Source organism: Elephas maximus, chromosome 16 (genome assembly GCF_024166365.1).
Source record: "Elephas maximus indicus isolate mEleMax1 chromosome 16, mEleMax1 primary haplotype, whole genome shotgun sequence".
Classification (NCBI taxonomy): Eukaryota; Metazoa; Chordata; class Mammalia; order Proboscidea; family Elephantidae; genus Elephas; species Elephas maximus.
Genome location: NC_064834.1, coordinates 49,067,283 through 49,083,478, shown reverse-complemented (window position 1 = coordinate 49,083,478; position 16,196 = coordinate 49,067,283). Strand labels below are relative to the sequence as shown.

General features: G+C 37.6%; 1 protein-coding gene across 3 annotated transcripts in view; it reads left to right on the top strand.

Moving 5' to 3' along the window:
- ARHGAP19 (Rho GTPase activating protein 19) overlaps positions 1 to 16,196 on the top strand; it is a 77,402-nt gene that overhangs the window by 19,243 nt on the left and 41,963 nt on the right. The gene's annotated exons all lie outside the window — the stretch shown is intronic.

Genomic DNA, 16,196 nt, shown 5'->3' with positions numbered 1-16,196 from the left:
CTGGGTCTCTAATAAATGTTTTTCATCCTTTTGCATTCAGGATAGCTACAGAAAATTTTTAGCCCATAATGTTTACTTAAACTTTCTACACTGGAAAGGGTAGAAAATAATATTATTGAAATAAAACCCATTGCTATCGAGTCGATTCTGACTCATGGCCACCCTAGAAGGACAAAGTAGAACTGTCCCATAGGATTTCCAAGGAGTGGCTGGTTGATTCGACCTGCCCGCCTTTTGGTTAGCAGCTGAACGTTTAACTGCTGTGCCATCATAGTATTTAAACCATAAAAGAAACCAAAAGTGGTAACAAGTAGACTTTTATTTATAAGAAATGCTGGTATTTGAGGAAATGAAATTTTAGTTGGGACAGAGAAGTAGATACATTTATCTGTGGACAAAAGAGGTGCAAACAACTGCAATACCATTAATCGCATCTTAAAAATTAACAATAATTCATGAATATCCAGTCAGGATGGCACTTGAAGTTCTGTGACTATCTTTCACACGCCTTAAGTGTGTACCTTGTTTAATTTTCCTAAACCGAATGCACACGAGTGATCAGATCAAGAAACAGAACATTACCGGCAGATTCAGTTCAAGTGATTCAGTAGGGAAATATAAAGAAAAAAGTAAAAATTATCTCTCTAGGAAGATGGTAGGATTTCTTTAAGCCAAGCAGGATTTCTTTGCTTTCTAGGATCTACGTATATGTTGTATAATACTTTGTTTTGGGTGTCATACATGTATTCGGAGAAGACATTTGCACTGTCAGGGACTGCATCTGTGATATACGTATATCCGTTGTGTAAGTAGATAGGAGCAGACAGCTGTAGACTCTGCTGTTGGGTGGTGATATGTGTAATTAAATTTGATTTTATTTCCAAAATATTTTAGAAAAACTTTAGGGGCTAACGGGTGCTATTATAGGGAGGAAGTTACAGGGAAGAGGGAAAAACAAGGAGGAGGGGACAACAGCTGTCTGCTGAACTACAGAGATGTTTAACAAGGTTAGAATTGGTGGGATTTACTTTGTTGCTGCCATGGTAGTATATACCATGTTGTTTGCGGTCTACCCTGTATGTGACTGTCTTCCTTGTTATTATCTTGAGAAATCGAGAACTCATGTTTTGCTGGGCAAAAGTATTAAGCACAGATGCTATAGTTATCTATAAATTCTCCTTCAATTTGTGTTTATCAGACTGTTTTAAACAGGTATGTCTTTTAACTTTCTACTTAATAAATGCTTGTGCACACTTTGGATTAGGAAAAATGATGTTACTCTAAAAAATATTTAAAAATATCCATCTATGTGTAAGATTATACGCTGCGTGTTCTGGGATTAGGGGGATTTAGAAGAGAGTCAGTCTGATCTAGGGTTTGAAAGTTACTTGTTTAATTAATTGAACCCTAAAAATGGAATTTTGTTGATTGTAGAGATGGAAGAGATTAGGTTTTAAAGTCTCATTTTTGGGGTGCAGTTTGTTGTTTGACTGGTAGGGATCATTTTTTGTCTTTTTTAAAACCTTTGTTATCTCTTTTTAATTTAATATTTGACATATAGGAATATATGCAAAAAAGAATAGATGCAATATATTTTATTTAAAAAAAAAGAGATATTTGATTTAACATCAGAACCGACTTACACTGGAGTGGTCGAAATAGAACCCCGTTGTAAGTTGGTAACTATCTGTATTTATGTAACAGTACCCATAAAAAATCCCATGGCTGCCGAGTCGATTCCAACTCATAGTGACCCTACAGGACAGAGTAGAACTGCCCCATAGAGTTTCCAAGGATCACCTGGTGGATATGAACGGTGAACTTTTTGGTTAGCAACTGTAGCTCTTAACCGCTACGCCACCAGGGCTTCCTTGTATAACACTGTCTGGATGATAACCAAACCAAGCCCACTGCCCTGAGTTGATTTTGACTGATAGCAACCCTACAGGTCATTTAAAGGGGGGCGTTTTAAAAAGATATGTGCACAGTGAAAAGCAGCACAGAGGTAAGGAAAATGAAGACTGAGATTTGATGCTATAAATGCCCAAGCTGAGTACACCTTATTTGTCTGGTTGTTTTTCTATGGTTTGGCCCTTTGGCGTTATTTTTATATATTATTTCCCTTAATGAGTTTACCCTCGCAGATTAACTATCAACTTTGGATTTGTAGATGGTTCTATATCTGTTTGTAGTCGTAATGTGTTTTCTAAGAGTCAGGCCCTTATTTCTAACTTCCTTTTAAACATGTTCAAGTTATTTCAAATTCCGCTTTGGTTAATATGATTAGTGGCACAGGATTGTCCGTTTATCTTGTATGACCTAATACAAGTCTCTAGATTTTTTCCTCTTTTCGTCGTATGATGAAGAGGTTTTACTGGAATCTGAAGGTCCCTTCTCAGTTGTAACACTTAATATTTCTTATTTAAAATACATCCTGTCCATGATTTGATTTCCTTTCTTGGTTTCCCAATTTCTTCCAGTGAGTACCTCAGAAGATCTCAGATGGAGTTCTGGTTTGGAAATACTACAGCAAAAAAGCCATGATTGGAATACAAGTAATTTCTTATTTAGCCCTCACTACACCCCATAGGAGCCCTGGTGGCACAGTGGTTAAGAGTTCGGCTGCTGACCAAAAGGTTGGCAGTTCAAATCCACCAGGTACGCCTTGGAAACCATGTGGAGCAGTTCTACTCTGTCCTATAGGGTTGATAGGAGTCGTAATGACTGTGGTTTAGTTTTAGCTTTGGAAGGGAGGGAGCAGTGATACTTGTGCTGTTCTTTACAGTGCTGAAGGAGGAAAGAATTAGTAGCTTATGTTGAAAAGTAAGATCTGGATAGCTATAAATAATTGTGGTAAGGGGTGGGTGAAATGAATAGTTGATATTTGCTGATCTATGCTCTTCAAACATCCCATCTTTCTTTGGCTCTAACCTATGTAGAATTTGTGAGACTAAAGAATGTCGGAGGAGATTGCTGGCTTGTTGTGTAGAAGGTTCTCAGCAAATGGCAGTGTTTTTAAATTGTTATTGTCAGTCCCGAAACTATTTTATCTATTAGTCAGGTCTGGGGAAAATGACTGCATCCAGGCTCACAAGAAGCCAGTTGATAAGGCAAACACGTATTTGATAATTTGTGTTTGTGTGCCATTGAGTTGTTTCTGACTCATAGGAATCCTATAGGACAGAGTAGAACTGCTCTACAGGGTTTCCTAGAATGTAATCTTTACTGGAGCATATCGTCAGGTCTTTTCTCCTGTGGAGCTGCTGGTATATTTGAACTTCTGACCTTCCGGTTAGCAACACACACACAGAGAGACACAGACACAGACACACAGACACACACACACAGAGTCAAGCTATTAGCACATTTTGTCCTTGGGAGAAACACATTACAATTGATTAGTTTATTGCTTTCTTTGTTATCAGCACTTCCTTTATTAAGATATACCCTCTGGTCACCTTGAATGAACCCTCTCAGCTGCAGTTTTATTAACCATCTTTTAGGATTTTTTGTTTGTTTGTTTCTATAGATGCCAGAGCCTCTTTATTTTGTGTTGATGTTTTGTTAATTTTATCTGGTATATCAGCCAGAGTTCAATCAAGAGACAGAAACTAAATAGTAATTTGAATAGAGAACATTTTCTCACTCTCCCTTTTTTTAAATTGTGCTTTAGGTGAAAATTTACAGCTCAAATTAGTTTCTCATACAAGAAGTTTATACACATGTTGCTAGGTGACTGTAGTTGCTATCCCTATAATGTGACACACAGTCCTCCTTCCCATCCTGGATTTCCCGTGTCCATTCAGCCAGCTCCTGTCCCCTTCTGCCTTCTCATCTCGCCTCTGGACAGGAGGTGCCCATCTAGTCTTATATATCTTACTTGAACTAAGAAGTACAGTCTTCACAAGTATCATTTTATGTCTTATAGTCCTGTCTATTCTTTGTCAGAAGAGTTGGCCCCGGGAATGGTTTTAGTTCTTTGCTAACAGAGAGTCCAGGGGCCATGTCTTCTGGGGGTTCCTCAAGTCTCAGTAAGACCATCAAGTCTGATCTTTTTACTAGAATTTGAGTTCTGCACCCCACTTTTCTCCTGCTCTGTCAGGGACTCTCTGTTGTGTTTCCTATCAGGACAGTCCTTGGTGGTAGCCAGGCACTATCTAGATCTTTGAACAGAGAACATTTGATACAAAGAGTTGAAGAACCAAAGGCTACAAGCTATGTGTGTTGTGATTGGTAGATTTGGCCGAACAGATGTTCACATTTGTAAGAAAAACCAAGACTTGCTTGTGAAAAACTAACAAGAATTGGAAAAGTGGTATGGAAGGGAAAAGCACAGAGTTAAGACAAAAAATGGAAAATATAAAGAAAAGCGGGTGAGCTTCTAGTAGAGGTTGCCGGTCACAGCCACAGGGGCAGGGCTTGGAGGCAGCGGTGACAGTGAGCTGAGCAAGAAGTGATCCTGGAGGACAGAGACTATCCCAGGAATACCCAGAATGACAACTCCGTCCTCCGAAGATGAAGATAGGGAAGGGAGGGCTTAGATTCACAGTAGGGGCAAACAGTGTTGTACATTTATATTAGATAGGATTCTTTTGGTTATATGTGACAGAAACTTAAACTAGTTTAAGCAAAGAGACACTTATTATTGATTTGCTCAAGAAAACGGAAGAGTCCAGTGGTTAGATCAAACATTGCTAAATCTGTATTCAAAATCTCAGATCTCAAAGTGTCACTAGGCATTTGCTTCTTGTTCTTAGACCTGACTTCCTCTGCGTTCACTTCATATGAAGGCAGGTTGTCCCCGAATGGCGGCAGTAATGACCACCAGCAGCTGCACTCTTACTTTCTACCAGTTTAGCAATCTTGCTGTTGTTGCTGGGTGCTGTGGAGCTGATTCTGAATCACAGTGATCATATGTGACAGAGAAGAACTGCCCCATAGGGTTTTCTAGGCTTCAGTCTTTATGGGAGCAGATCACCAGGCCTTTCTCCTGTGAAGCTCCTGGGTGGGTTCAAACTACCAGCCTTCTGGTTAGCAGCTGAGTGCTTAACCATTGCACCATCAGGGCTTCTTTTAGTATCTTAGTATCTAGCAAAAGTCTTGGAATTGAGTCTCCTTGGCCTGGTTTGACAAAAAAAAAAGCCCTTATTTAAGTTCTACTTATTTTTTCTCTCATTTTCCAAATCCTACTCACCTTTAAGACCTAGCTGAAATCTCATTTTGTTTAAGGGTGAACCGCTTTTTCCTACTTCTGAATTCTTAGAGCCTTTATTGTTTGTTTCATGCATTTGAGGGTTAATGATCTTGTATCATTTTTTTTGGTTGTGATTTTAGCTCCTATTTTAAATCTTGTAGTCTGTTTTAGTGCTCAGTAAACTTTAAGCTCCTGGAGGCTGGAGACTTAAACTTTAGTTTCTTGTCCCTAGACCTTACTGCACCTTAAAATTACAAAAACTTAGCAGATTGTGGTTGATTTTAACTGGCACATGAGACACATGGTAGCACCCTCTTCTGCTAGTTGATGAGATTTATTATGGCTAGGTTCATAGAATGTTGCGTATTTCTGGTTGACTAAAAGTATAGAAACTTTTCTAAAGAGTCTTCAGTATGTGAACTTGTGTAGTTAATGAACAAGTCATGTGTCACAGCAAGAGCATCAGCTGTTTCTTGGATAGTATCACTCCGGACTTTGGAACAAATGGATTTAGAAGTAGTCTTTTGGAGTCTAATCTGATCGTATATAGAAGTACTTCTTTGTTTGAATTGCCTGAGGTTCATGACATTTAAAGTCTGTAGTAAAAGAGAGGCTTCTGAAGCTGTGATGATACTTTTCTGAGGGGTGAACTGCTTTTGGATAATGGTAAGAGAGACACTGTATTGTCAGTGAAATATCCTATAGAGCTTTCTCCACAGACTAGGAAATTTTGATGTTACTTGCTTACTGAATACAAGTAACTTTCTTTCTGTTGTACACCAGCCTGGTAGAGAAAAATTAAGGGAAGTGTCAGCAACAGAATTAATACCAATTCTTGTGATACCCAAAAGGATAAAAATTGACAAGTAAATAAATAAGTCAATACATTGGCATTGATACTTTGAGGTGGTATAATTACTTTTTTAAAGTTATAAGAAATTATTATTAATTGTGATTTAGGTGAAAGTTTACAGAGCAAATTAGTTTCTCATTAAACAGTTAATAATACAAATTGTTTTGTGACATTGATTGCCAGCCCTGAGAGGTGTCCACACTCTCCCTTTCTCCACCCCAGGGTCCCCGTTTCCATTCATCCAGTTTTCTTGTCTCTTCCTGCCTTCTCATCTTTGCTTTTGGGGTGATGTGCCCATTAGTCTTGTATATATGATTGAACTATGAAGCAGGATGGTCACGTGTGTTATTGCTGGCCCTACGTATCTGTCTAATCTTTGGCTGAAGGGTAAACCTCAGGAGTGACTTGAGTACTGAGTTAAAAATGTGTCCGGGGCCATACTCTTGGGCTTTCTCCAATCCCTGTCAGACCAGCAAGCCTGTTTTTTTTTTTCTCTATGAGTTTGAATTTTGTTCTACGTTTTTCTCCCACTCTGTCCAGGGTCCTCTATTGTGATTCCTGCCAGAGCAGTTGATGTTGGTAACTAGGCACCATCTAGTAGTCTTTTTGACTAAGAACTTTACATTGTCATTTCATAGGGCAAAACCTTGTATTGTTCTCTTAGGTCAGATTTCTAAAAATGTTTAGGTGAAGAAGGTAAGGAATCAAGAATTCTTTGATTTCTAAATAGTTTGCCAGTTTAATTCAGACCAAGTTGCTCTGATAGTTTAAAACTAGTAAAAGTTGAGATAAAATATAATGCCTGTGTTTTATAGGAACCAAATACACTTTTGTAGGCTACTGGAGTCTAAATTACAGGTAAGAGGTCCATATTAAAAAACCTTGGATAAGCTGCTCCTAAGGGCAGACATTAGGTGAAATGTTTCAAAAATTTTATCTAAGAAATTAGATATTGTTCCCTGAAATTTTGTGGTACTACTTATTGACTTTGAATTGTTTCTGGTATAGAAAAACTGCCAGCTCGGGCAGTTTTGTCCTCTCTTTATGTATTTTTATGTATAGCTTTCATGATACCAGTTTAAATTTGGTATGTAGAAAGGAGGGAAGAATACAGCCTTTTGTTTAACACTTGTATGTGTTTATCTTAACAACTCTGCAAAAAATGACGCAATTAAAGTCATGCTTCAGAGCCTTTTAGGTTTGAAAAAAGCAATAAGAGAGAATATTCAGCCATTAAAAGGAATGCAGTTTTGATACATACTGCGACATGGATGAAACTTTATGCTGAGTGAAATTATGCTGAGTGAAACATTATGCTGAGTGAAATAAGTCAGACAAAAAGGACAAATTTTATATGATCCCACTTACGGAAATATCTAGACTATGAAATGCATAGAGAAAAGTTTATTAGAAGTTTCCAGGGGCTAGGCAGAGGAGGGAATGGGAGTTATTGCTGAAGGGGTACTGAGTTTCTACTGGGGTTAAGTAAAACTTTTGGAGATGGGTAGCGGTGATGGTAGCACAACGTGGTGAAACTAATTAATGTCACCAAATCGTACACTTGAGTACTTAAAAATGGTTCAAATGGTAAATGTTTTGTTATATATGTATGTATATTTATAAAAGTTTTGTATATATATATTTTATAAGGGAGTACATACTTCTCTTAGAATGTTAAGTCAGATTTAGACAACTTTAAATATAGCTCATGTTTCGATAAATGTTGCCAAGGTTGTGGTTCTTGGAGAACAAATCAAGTTGAGCAATTCCTCAGGGAGGAAATGTTTAGTTTTCTGAGTCTGCAGTTTTGGTAGTAGTCAGCCAAATGATACATCTGCGGGGTACAAGTTTTTTTTCACTGCCTTGAATTTTGCAGATTCATGAGTTCACTATGCTTCAAAAGCACTTACATTTCATTTTTCTATAATTGATTTTTCAGCTAAGTATTGTTTCCATTCCTCCACTAAGCATATCACTTTATATGTAGAGTTCCATCTAGTGGTAAAAGTAATAATTGCAGACTGTTAGTGGGTTGTAAAAATTAACTTTTTTGAGGGGTAGGAGTTCTTGCCTATGTTAATGTTTGGGATAGTTGACAAGTAGATGCATTTAAAACTGGAGCCCTTGCCATCTTTGCCAACATGCCTAGCTGCTAATTCTCTTGCTTCTGGCTGGCTGTGAAAAACTTATGATGAGGAAATTAACCTTTTGTGTGTACTTTGATTTTTCATGATAGTCAGGTCAAGTTGTAACAAGATTCAGGTCAAAACTACCTGGTATCTTAAAATTTTTTTGATTATACATGCAAGTATGTGGAATAATATAACAAGTATATAGAATAATAAACACTCTTTGCCCATCAGTCAGCTTTAACACATCTTAACATTTTACCCTAGTTACTTCAAATCCCCCCTTTTCCCCGTAGCTCAAGGATTTCTCACAAGAACAGTGCTTGTACCCCTGAAAATCCCTGCATGCCTCCTCTTAATTGGCCATCTAAGGTAACCATTATCTCAACTTTTATGGTAAATACATCTTTGCTTCTCTCTATAATTTTACCACTGGGTGATGTAAACGATTAAGTACTCGACTTCTAGCTGAAAGGTTGGTGGTTCAAACCTACTCAGAAGCACCTCGGAAGACAGGCCTGGAGATCTTTTTCCAAAAGGTCACAGCTCGGAGAGCTCTATGGAGATTTCTCCTCTGCACACATGGGGTTGCCATGAGTTAGAATTGACTCTGTGGTAACTGACACTACCACCACCACCGTTTTTAAAGATTTGTTTTATTTATTTATTTTTGTTGTTAAGAATATGCACAACAGGACGTATATCAATTCAGTAATTTCCACCTGTACAATTCAGTGACACTAATTACATTCTTCAAGCTGTGCAGCCATTGTCACTCTCGTTTTCTGAATTGTTTCTCCACTGTTAAACCACTGCCCCCTAAGTTTCCTGTCTAATATTTTGAGTTGCTGTTGTCAGTTTGATCTCATGTAGATAGTTCTTAAAAGAGCACAATGCTCCAGGCAGACATTCCTTACTAGTTAAGCTAAGCTATTGTTTGGTTTTAAGAAGACTTCAGGGGATATTTTTGGTTTAAGGTTGAAGGTTAGAGATGATCTCAGGGCAGTATTTTTGGTGGTTCATACAGTTTCCATGAAATCCAAAAAGTCTGGATTCCATGAGAATTTGAAATTCATTTCTGCATTTCCTTCCTTTTGATCAGGATTCTTCTGTACTATCTTTGATCAAAACGTTCAGTAATGGTAGCCAGGCACTATCCGGTTCTTCTGGTCTCATGGCAAAGGGGGTGGTTGTTCATGGAGACAATTAGCCACATGTTCCATATCCTCCTCCTATTTTGAATCTTCTTCTTCCCCTGTTGCTCCAGGTGAGTGAAGACCAGTTGTTGTACCTTAGATGGCTGCTTGCAAGCTTCTCAGACCCCAGGCACTACACAATGAACTAGGAAATAGAACAGAAGCACTAAACATATTAGGCCAATTAATGGGAATGTCCCATGAAACCATGACCCTAAAACCTCCAAGGAACCAAATCCCATGAGCTGTTGGTTGTATATAAGCAGCCTCAGCAGCTTTTTTTTGGTCATTGTAGATGTATCCATCACACAACTTTTGCCAGTTCAACTTTTTACAGATGTACAACTTAAGGACTGCGTTTGCATTAATTGACTGTGCAACCGTGCCCTTAATCAATGTGATTTTTCCATCACTGGCTGGTGACTGACTTTTGTGTGTAGACTTTGTATCCTGCAACTTTGCTAAATTTATTTATTAACTCTAATAGTTACTTGTAGATTCTTTAAGGTTTTCTACATATCAGATTATCTCATCTGCAAACAGAGATACTTTTACTTCTCCCTTTTCAGTTTGAGTGCCTTTTTTCCCCCCTAATTTCTTTGGCTAGGACTTCGAGTATTATGTTGGATAGAAGCGGTAAAAGTCGGTATTGGTAATATTCTTTATGTCTTATTTAAAAATTATTTCTCCACCTTAAGTTTAAGAATATATTACTTTTTATCACCTTTTATGAAGTTTATTGTTTTGTTGTTTACCTTTCGATTAATAATTCACCTGCAGTTGATCTTTGTGTATAGTATGAGATGGGTGTCAATTTTAATGTTTTCCTTATAGAAATCCAAGTGTCCCAGCACCACTTAGTGGAAAGATCATCTTTTCCCCACTGATTTGTGGTGTCACTTTTATCCTGAACTAAGTGAAGAAAGTAGAAAGAAGGAAATAATAAAGATAATAGCAGAAGTTAAGAAAATAAATAACAAACAATAGAGAGATTTATCAAAGCCAGTCGTTAAAGCCTTGATAAAACTAATAAAATCGATAAACCTTTGATAAAGCTTATAAATAAAAAAAGAAAACACAAGTTAACCAATATCAGGAACAAAGAGAGGGGTCTTATTACAGAACCTAGAGGCATTAGAAAAAGATCGTAAGGAATATTATAAACAACTTTGAGGTGAAATAGACAAATTCTTAGAGATATACAACTTACCAAAATTAACACAAGAAGAATTAAAAATTTTGAATAGTCTTATAACACAAAATAAATTGAATATATGATTAAAAACTTTCCCACAAAGAAAACTTTAGGTCTAGATGGTTTCGTAAGCCAATTCAATCAAACATTTAAGGAAGAAATAATACCAATCTTCCATGAACTTTTCTAGAAAACAGAAAAATAAGACACAGTTCCCAGTGAACTTTATAAAGCCAGCACAATCTTGATACAAAACCTAATGAAGATATTACAAGAAAGGAAAGTTTCAGGCCAGTCTCACTTATGAATATATATGGAGAAGACACATCATAACAAACTTGAGTTTATTCCTGAAATGCAAGATTGGTTTAACATTAGAAAATTAATCAGTGTAATTGACCACTTTAACAAAATAGAGAAAAAAATCATATGATTATTGTTAATAGGTACACAGGAAGTATTTGATAAATCACTGACTCATGATTTAAAATAAATAAATACATTCTTAGCAAACTAGGAGTAAAAAGATCTTGCCTGTAAAAATGGTGTGGCGGTGGGTCTGCCTCCTCTAACTTCACAAAGGGGAAGGAGACTCAAGATCAACAGCCCAAGGCTGATTCCTATGAGATGGTGGTCAGACATGCCTCTTCTCTCTGTCGTGTTTTCCAATGCTGATACCAACTGTCCTGCCCATGACACTCTCTACTTCTCTGCTGGGTTCGATAATTCATTGGGATGGCCACACAACTCATAGAGCATACTCATGATTATGGGGTTTGTTAGGGAAGTAACAGGTTAAAATTCAGGTTCAGGAACACTCAGGCATCCAGTTCTTCCATCAGGACAGCTTCTTCCCAGCCATGCTCACAGGCATGCCTCTCCCAGGCTCTCAATCTCTGCCCAAAGACACACAACTTTCTCGATCTGTGGGCCAGGAAGCCCACTGCGCTGTCTTCTACTCTTGGGTCTCTGCTGCCAAGTCTCTGCTGCCAGGCCTCTTCTGCCACCGCTTCTCACCATCTTTAGGTTACAGTTCTCTCTGTCTTCTGGTCCCAGGAGCCCCCTAGCATAGGGATCCCGGAGTCCAAAAGACATGGCAGTCCTGGCCATTCTTCCCTGGAGGTAGTGGGATTCTTCTGTCTTTCCCGCCCCTGGGGTTGCTCATTTCAAGCCCAGTGGAATGGCAAAACTGACCAATCCCTTTTGTGGGCTACAATTACCCTATCACACAGTCGTGTACAATCACCTGGGTGGGAGTTACAAGACCATGGTGAGAAAGGTCACACGAAAGCAATTATTATACTGCATTGTCTGAACCTGATAATTTTTGCCAAGATGATGGGTAGGGGAAGTTATTTTACTGTTTTTTTTTTTTTTTTTATTTGCTTTATCCTGATAGGAGTCCAGGTGGTACAGTAGTTAAGAACTTAGTTGTTAACCAAAAGGTCGGCAATTTGAATCCACAGGCAATTCTGCTCTGCCTTATAGGGTCGCTATGAGCAGAATTGACTTGATGGCAATGGGTTTTTTATTTACCCTAATAACTTGTGAGGTTGAGCTTCTTTTCATGTGTTTATTAGTTACACAGGCCCCCTCTTCTATGAATTACTTGATCATATCCTTTGTCCAATTTTCTGTTTAGTTGAATGACATCAATATTTAGGCATACTGATAAATTCTGAATACTAATTCTTTGTTAGCTATATGCATGGCAGATGTCTCTTATGGCTTGTCTTTTATTTCATTATTATTTTTTAAGTTTTAAGTTTATGAGTGGGTAGTGTGTTCACTTGACTCAAAAATTCAGAAAATACAAAACAATATATAATGAAAAGTTCCTCTCCCACTCCTTTTCCTCTTTTACCCAGTTCCCTTCTCTAGAGGCATTGTGACTTGCATTTTTGTTTATAAATTTTGTTGTACAGAAGTTTTAAATTTTAATGTAGTTAAATGTAATAATCTTTTTTTATGGATTGTGCTTTTTGCATTTTGATTAAGAAACAGTTCCTCTGCCTCATTGATTTATTCTTCTACACTGTTTTCTAAAAGTTTTAAAGTTTGGTTTTTCATCTTTACATCTTTATTCTGTCTGGAATTTATTTTTTGTGTATGATGTGAGGTAGGGATTGCCCCTCCTTCCATATTGTAAAACTACTTGTCCTTGTGATTATTTCATGTAATACAACTCTCATTGGAAACGGGAATCTGCCATTGAGCTTCATCTACACATTGGCAAATACAATTAGTTGGTCCAGTTTTTAATTTCTGTTTTTGTTCCTACTTGTAGATGGTGTTCAGAGTCCTTATAACTGCTGCCTTTCAGGCTCCATAATGTGCCCTTGTGTCCTCTAACACGTGTGGAATTTGTGTAGGGTGTGCTGGGGCAGGGAGAGGAGGATTTCTTTCTAACAACAAACAAGGAGAAAGCTTTTTTCTCTGTCTCTTCGATGTACCAATGCCTCATCAGAAGCTCTCAGCACTTATGTAAGAAATTAATTTTTTTCTTTAACTTGAGCAAACTTAGTTTGTTTTAAAATAAGATATTGTAGAGTAGGAAGTTGTTTTTGCTTAAATATGGTGTTTTTTCTCTAGTCATAGTCAGGGATAAGCAATACTAAAACAAAATCTTTTTAGCTTTGTATTGTGGCATTGTGTACTCTTTGGAAAGGGATTAATGGGCTTCATGACATGGCGATAACTTTAAAAAATAACCCACTGTATCTTTCTTTTCCATTTCTCATCTTCCTTACTACTTTGTTTAATAACCCTTTCCCTCTCTTAGATCCTATCTTACTAAATGCTGTTCACTAAGGAAAAATGAGGAAGCAATAAAAAGAACTAGCTGAAAGAAATTAAAGTGGAGCAAAACAAAAGAGGGAATGAACAGGGGAGGAAGGGGAGAAAAAAACAGAGGAAAAGAAAGAGATTGCTTAAGTGTTACTTGTGTGTTAGGACTCCCAAGGAATTTTTTTTGTATTCTTTGTAAATAGCTAGGGGCAGCCTTGACCTCTTGACTCTTCCATCTATGCCCCACTTGTTTAGGAGGGAGCAGTTTGGAAGTGATGGCCAGATAGGAGGGATTCTGTTGAGAAACGAGGCTTTGTGCTTCTGGCTCCTTTCTCACCTGTGTGTTTGTCCAGCTCAGTGCAGAAGAGTTAACTGTGATGTAAGTTTTAGAATCTTAACTGAGTCTTATTCTGCACATTAATAAAATAAAGGTGTGTAGGTTTTATGTCTATATATGTTTTTACTTCAGAAATATAATAGATACTGTTCGTATATATTTATATTTTAGAGTTAATTTATTCTGAAATAAGATTTGCGGTTCAGAATTAATAGTGATGTGAATTCCATAAAATGATTTAGACTAGATAAATTACAAGACATTTCAGTGCTAACACATTTCATGATTTCTGGCTCCATCCATAGAGTAATAATTTTTCACTGGTGTTGATTATAAGCAATAGTTTTATGTTGACTCTTTTTCCTGACTGAAATAAGCTGACATTTTAAAAAAGTGGCTGTTGTCAACCTTTTAGGATGAAATCGCTTCTAATTCTAATTGGTTTATTTTGTAATCATTGGCATCTTTAAGTTTATACAGGAAAAATACCCTATCCTAGCCTGTAGAAAGGCTGAAGAGACAAACATTTTAACTTATTTTTCTTTAGTGACTGGCTTGAGAACACACATTCATAGTTTTAAAATTTTATGTGAATTCTCATGGTGCATTGTCATTTTAGAGAAAAAAAGGAATCTAGTAAACACCAACAGAAGATTGGGCTGTTGATTAAAATTGTGTAATATTTTTCAAGAAAGTGGTGATGAACTTTAAAGTTTACCCATGCCTTGTTTTCATTATACCGTTATTAAAAATTATCCATGTATCTGTTGGCAAAACGTGTTATACGTTAGTTACATTTCCCCAAAACCAAATCCACTGCCGCCGAGTTGATTCCGATTCATAGCAACTTCAGAGGGGTTCCAAGCCTGTAAATCTTTACAGAAGCAGCCTGTCGCATCTTTTTCCCACAGAGCTCTTGGTGGTTTTGAACCACAGACCTTTCTGTTAGCAGTTGAGCGCTTTAAACACTGTCCCACCAGGGCTCCTATTTATATTTAGAGGTGTCATTTTTCCTGGAATAGTGCTTTGGTATCTAGGATGTAGCGGAAGACTTTTAAGTTGTGATTGTGTAAATGTTGTATGAGTTAGAGGAACTTTAACTTTGCCTGACTGAGATGTGATGACTTGTCCCTTCTGACTTTTGTTGTATTCATTGGTTACATAATAAATGATTGCTTATATAATAAGAATTAGAACAAGCCATTAGAGTTAATCGATAAAGAATAAAAACAAGTGATGTGTCCGCTACAAGAGATGGAATAATAATAATACATGTAATAATACATAAAAAGTAAAAAGGGGTATAGTAGTCAGGCATTGGGAAGCAAAGAATGGGGAAGAAAATATTTCTGAGAATCGAAGAAACTTTGCCAGGAGCATAGCCCAACATAATGTAGGAGTGGAAAACCAGCTAAGATCAAGGGCCAGTGGGACATATCTGCTCAAGTATCACTTAGTGATAGGAGAGTTAAAGTAGAAGCAAAATACAGAATTTTTCCAAGTGCCCTAGAGAGGACTCTAAGCAAAGGTTGAACTTAGGTGATGGGTCAGAGGTGTCCAGAATTGAAGGATTTTAAAATAAAGCCTATTTCTGGACCTGAGCAAGGTGAATCAATATCTACCATACATACCTGTAAGAAGTGAGGAGCCCTGGTGATGTAGTGCTTAAAGCGCTTGGCTGCTAACCTAAAGGCTGGTGGTTCAAATCTACCAGCCGTTCCACGGAAGAAAGATGTGACAGTTTTTCTGTAAAGATTTATAGCCTTGGAAACCCTATGGGGCAGTTCTGCTCTGTCCTATAGGGTCACTGTGAGTCGAAATCACCTTGACGGCAGTGGGTTTTTGGTTTAAGAAGAAGTAAAGGCTTTTTGGTTATGAGGCACAGAATCCAAGGGCAGCTAGCTGAATTAAAGGGGGCTGATTTTAAGGAAACATCTGCCTTGTATGGACCCAGGAACCAAAGAACCCTATGGGTAGAGTAGACTATCTCCAAAATATCTATTACACTTCTTAGCTATAGTTTGAGCCGTTATATAGTCTCACGCTTACTGTAAAGTGGTTTCTGTGGTGTTTGAGACTGGCTGGCAGGGAGTGCTGTCAGCATTTGAGCACGGCATGGGAAATGCTGGCTGTATTCCGAGCAAGGCCTTAATTTAATGATTACCCGTTGCTGTGTTACGGGCCACAGCTGCGGGTCTGAAGTCTTACCAGGTATTTAACAATAATCATTTAGGATTTGACTGTTTTTATAGGAAATGTGATCTGTGTGACTACCAATTCGAATACACTATTGGACCTGGTAGCCTGTTAGTGATTTATATCTTCTTAGGGTGTGTGCCTACAGTTAAGAGGCAAATTCAGGTCGTATCATAGAGGTTATTTGGTGTCTTTTCATCAAACTAAACTCCTAAGTATCTTTTATTAAGGTGGCTATGAACCTAAAAAGCAACAAACCCAAATTGGCTTCTTTTCTGCAGTCAGCAGATTAAGATTTAGGTTTTTCAA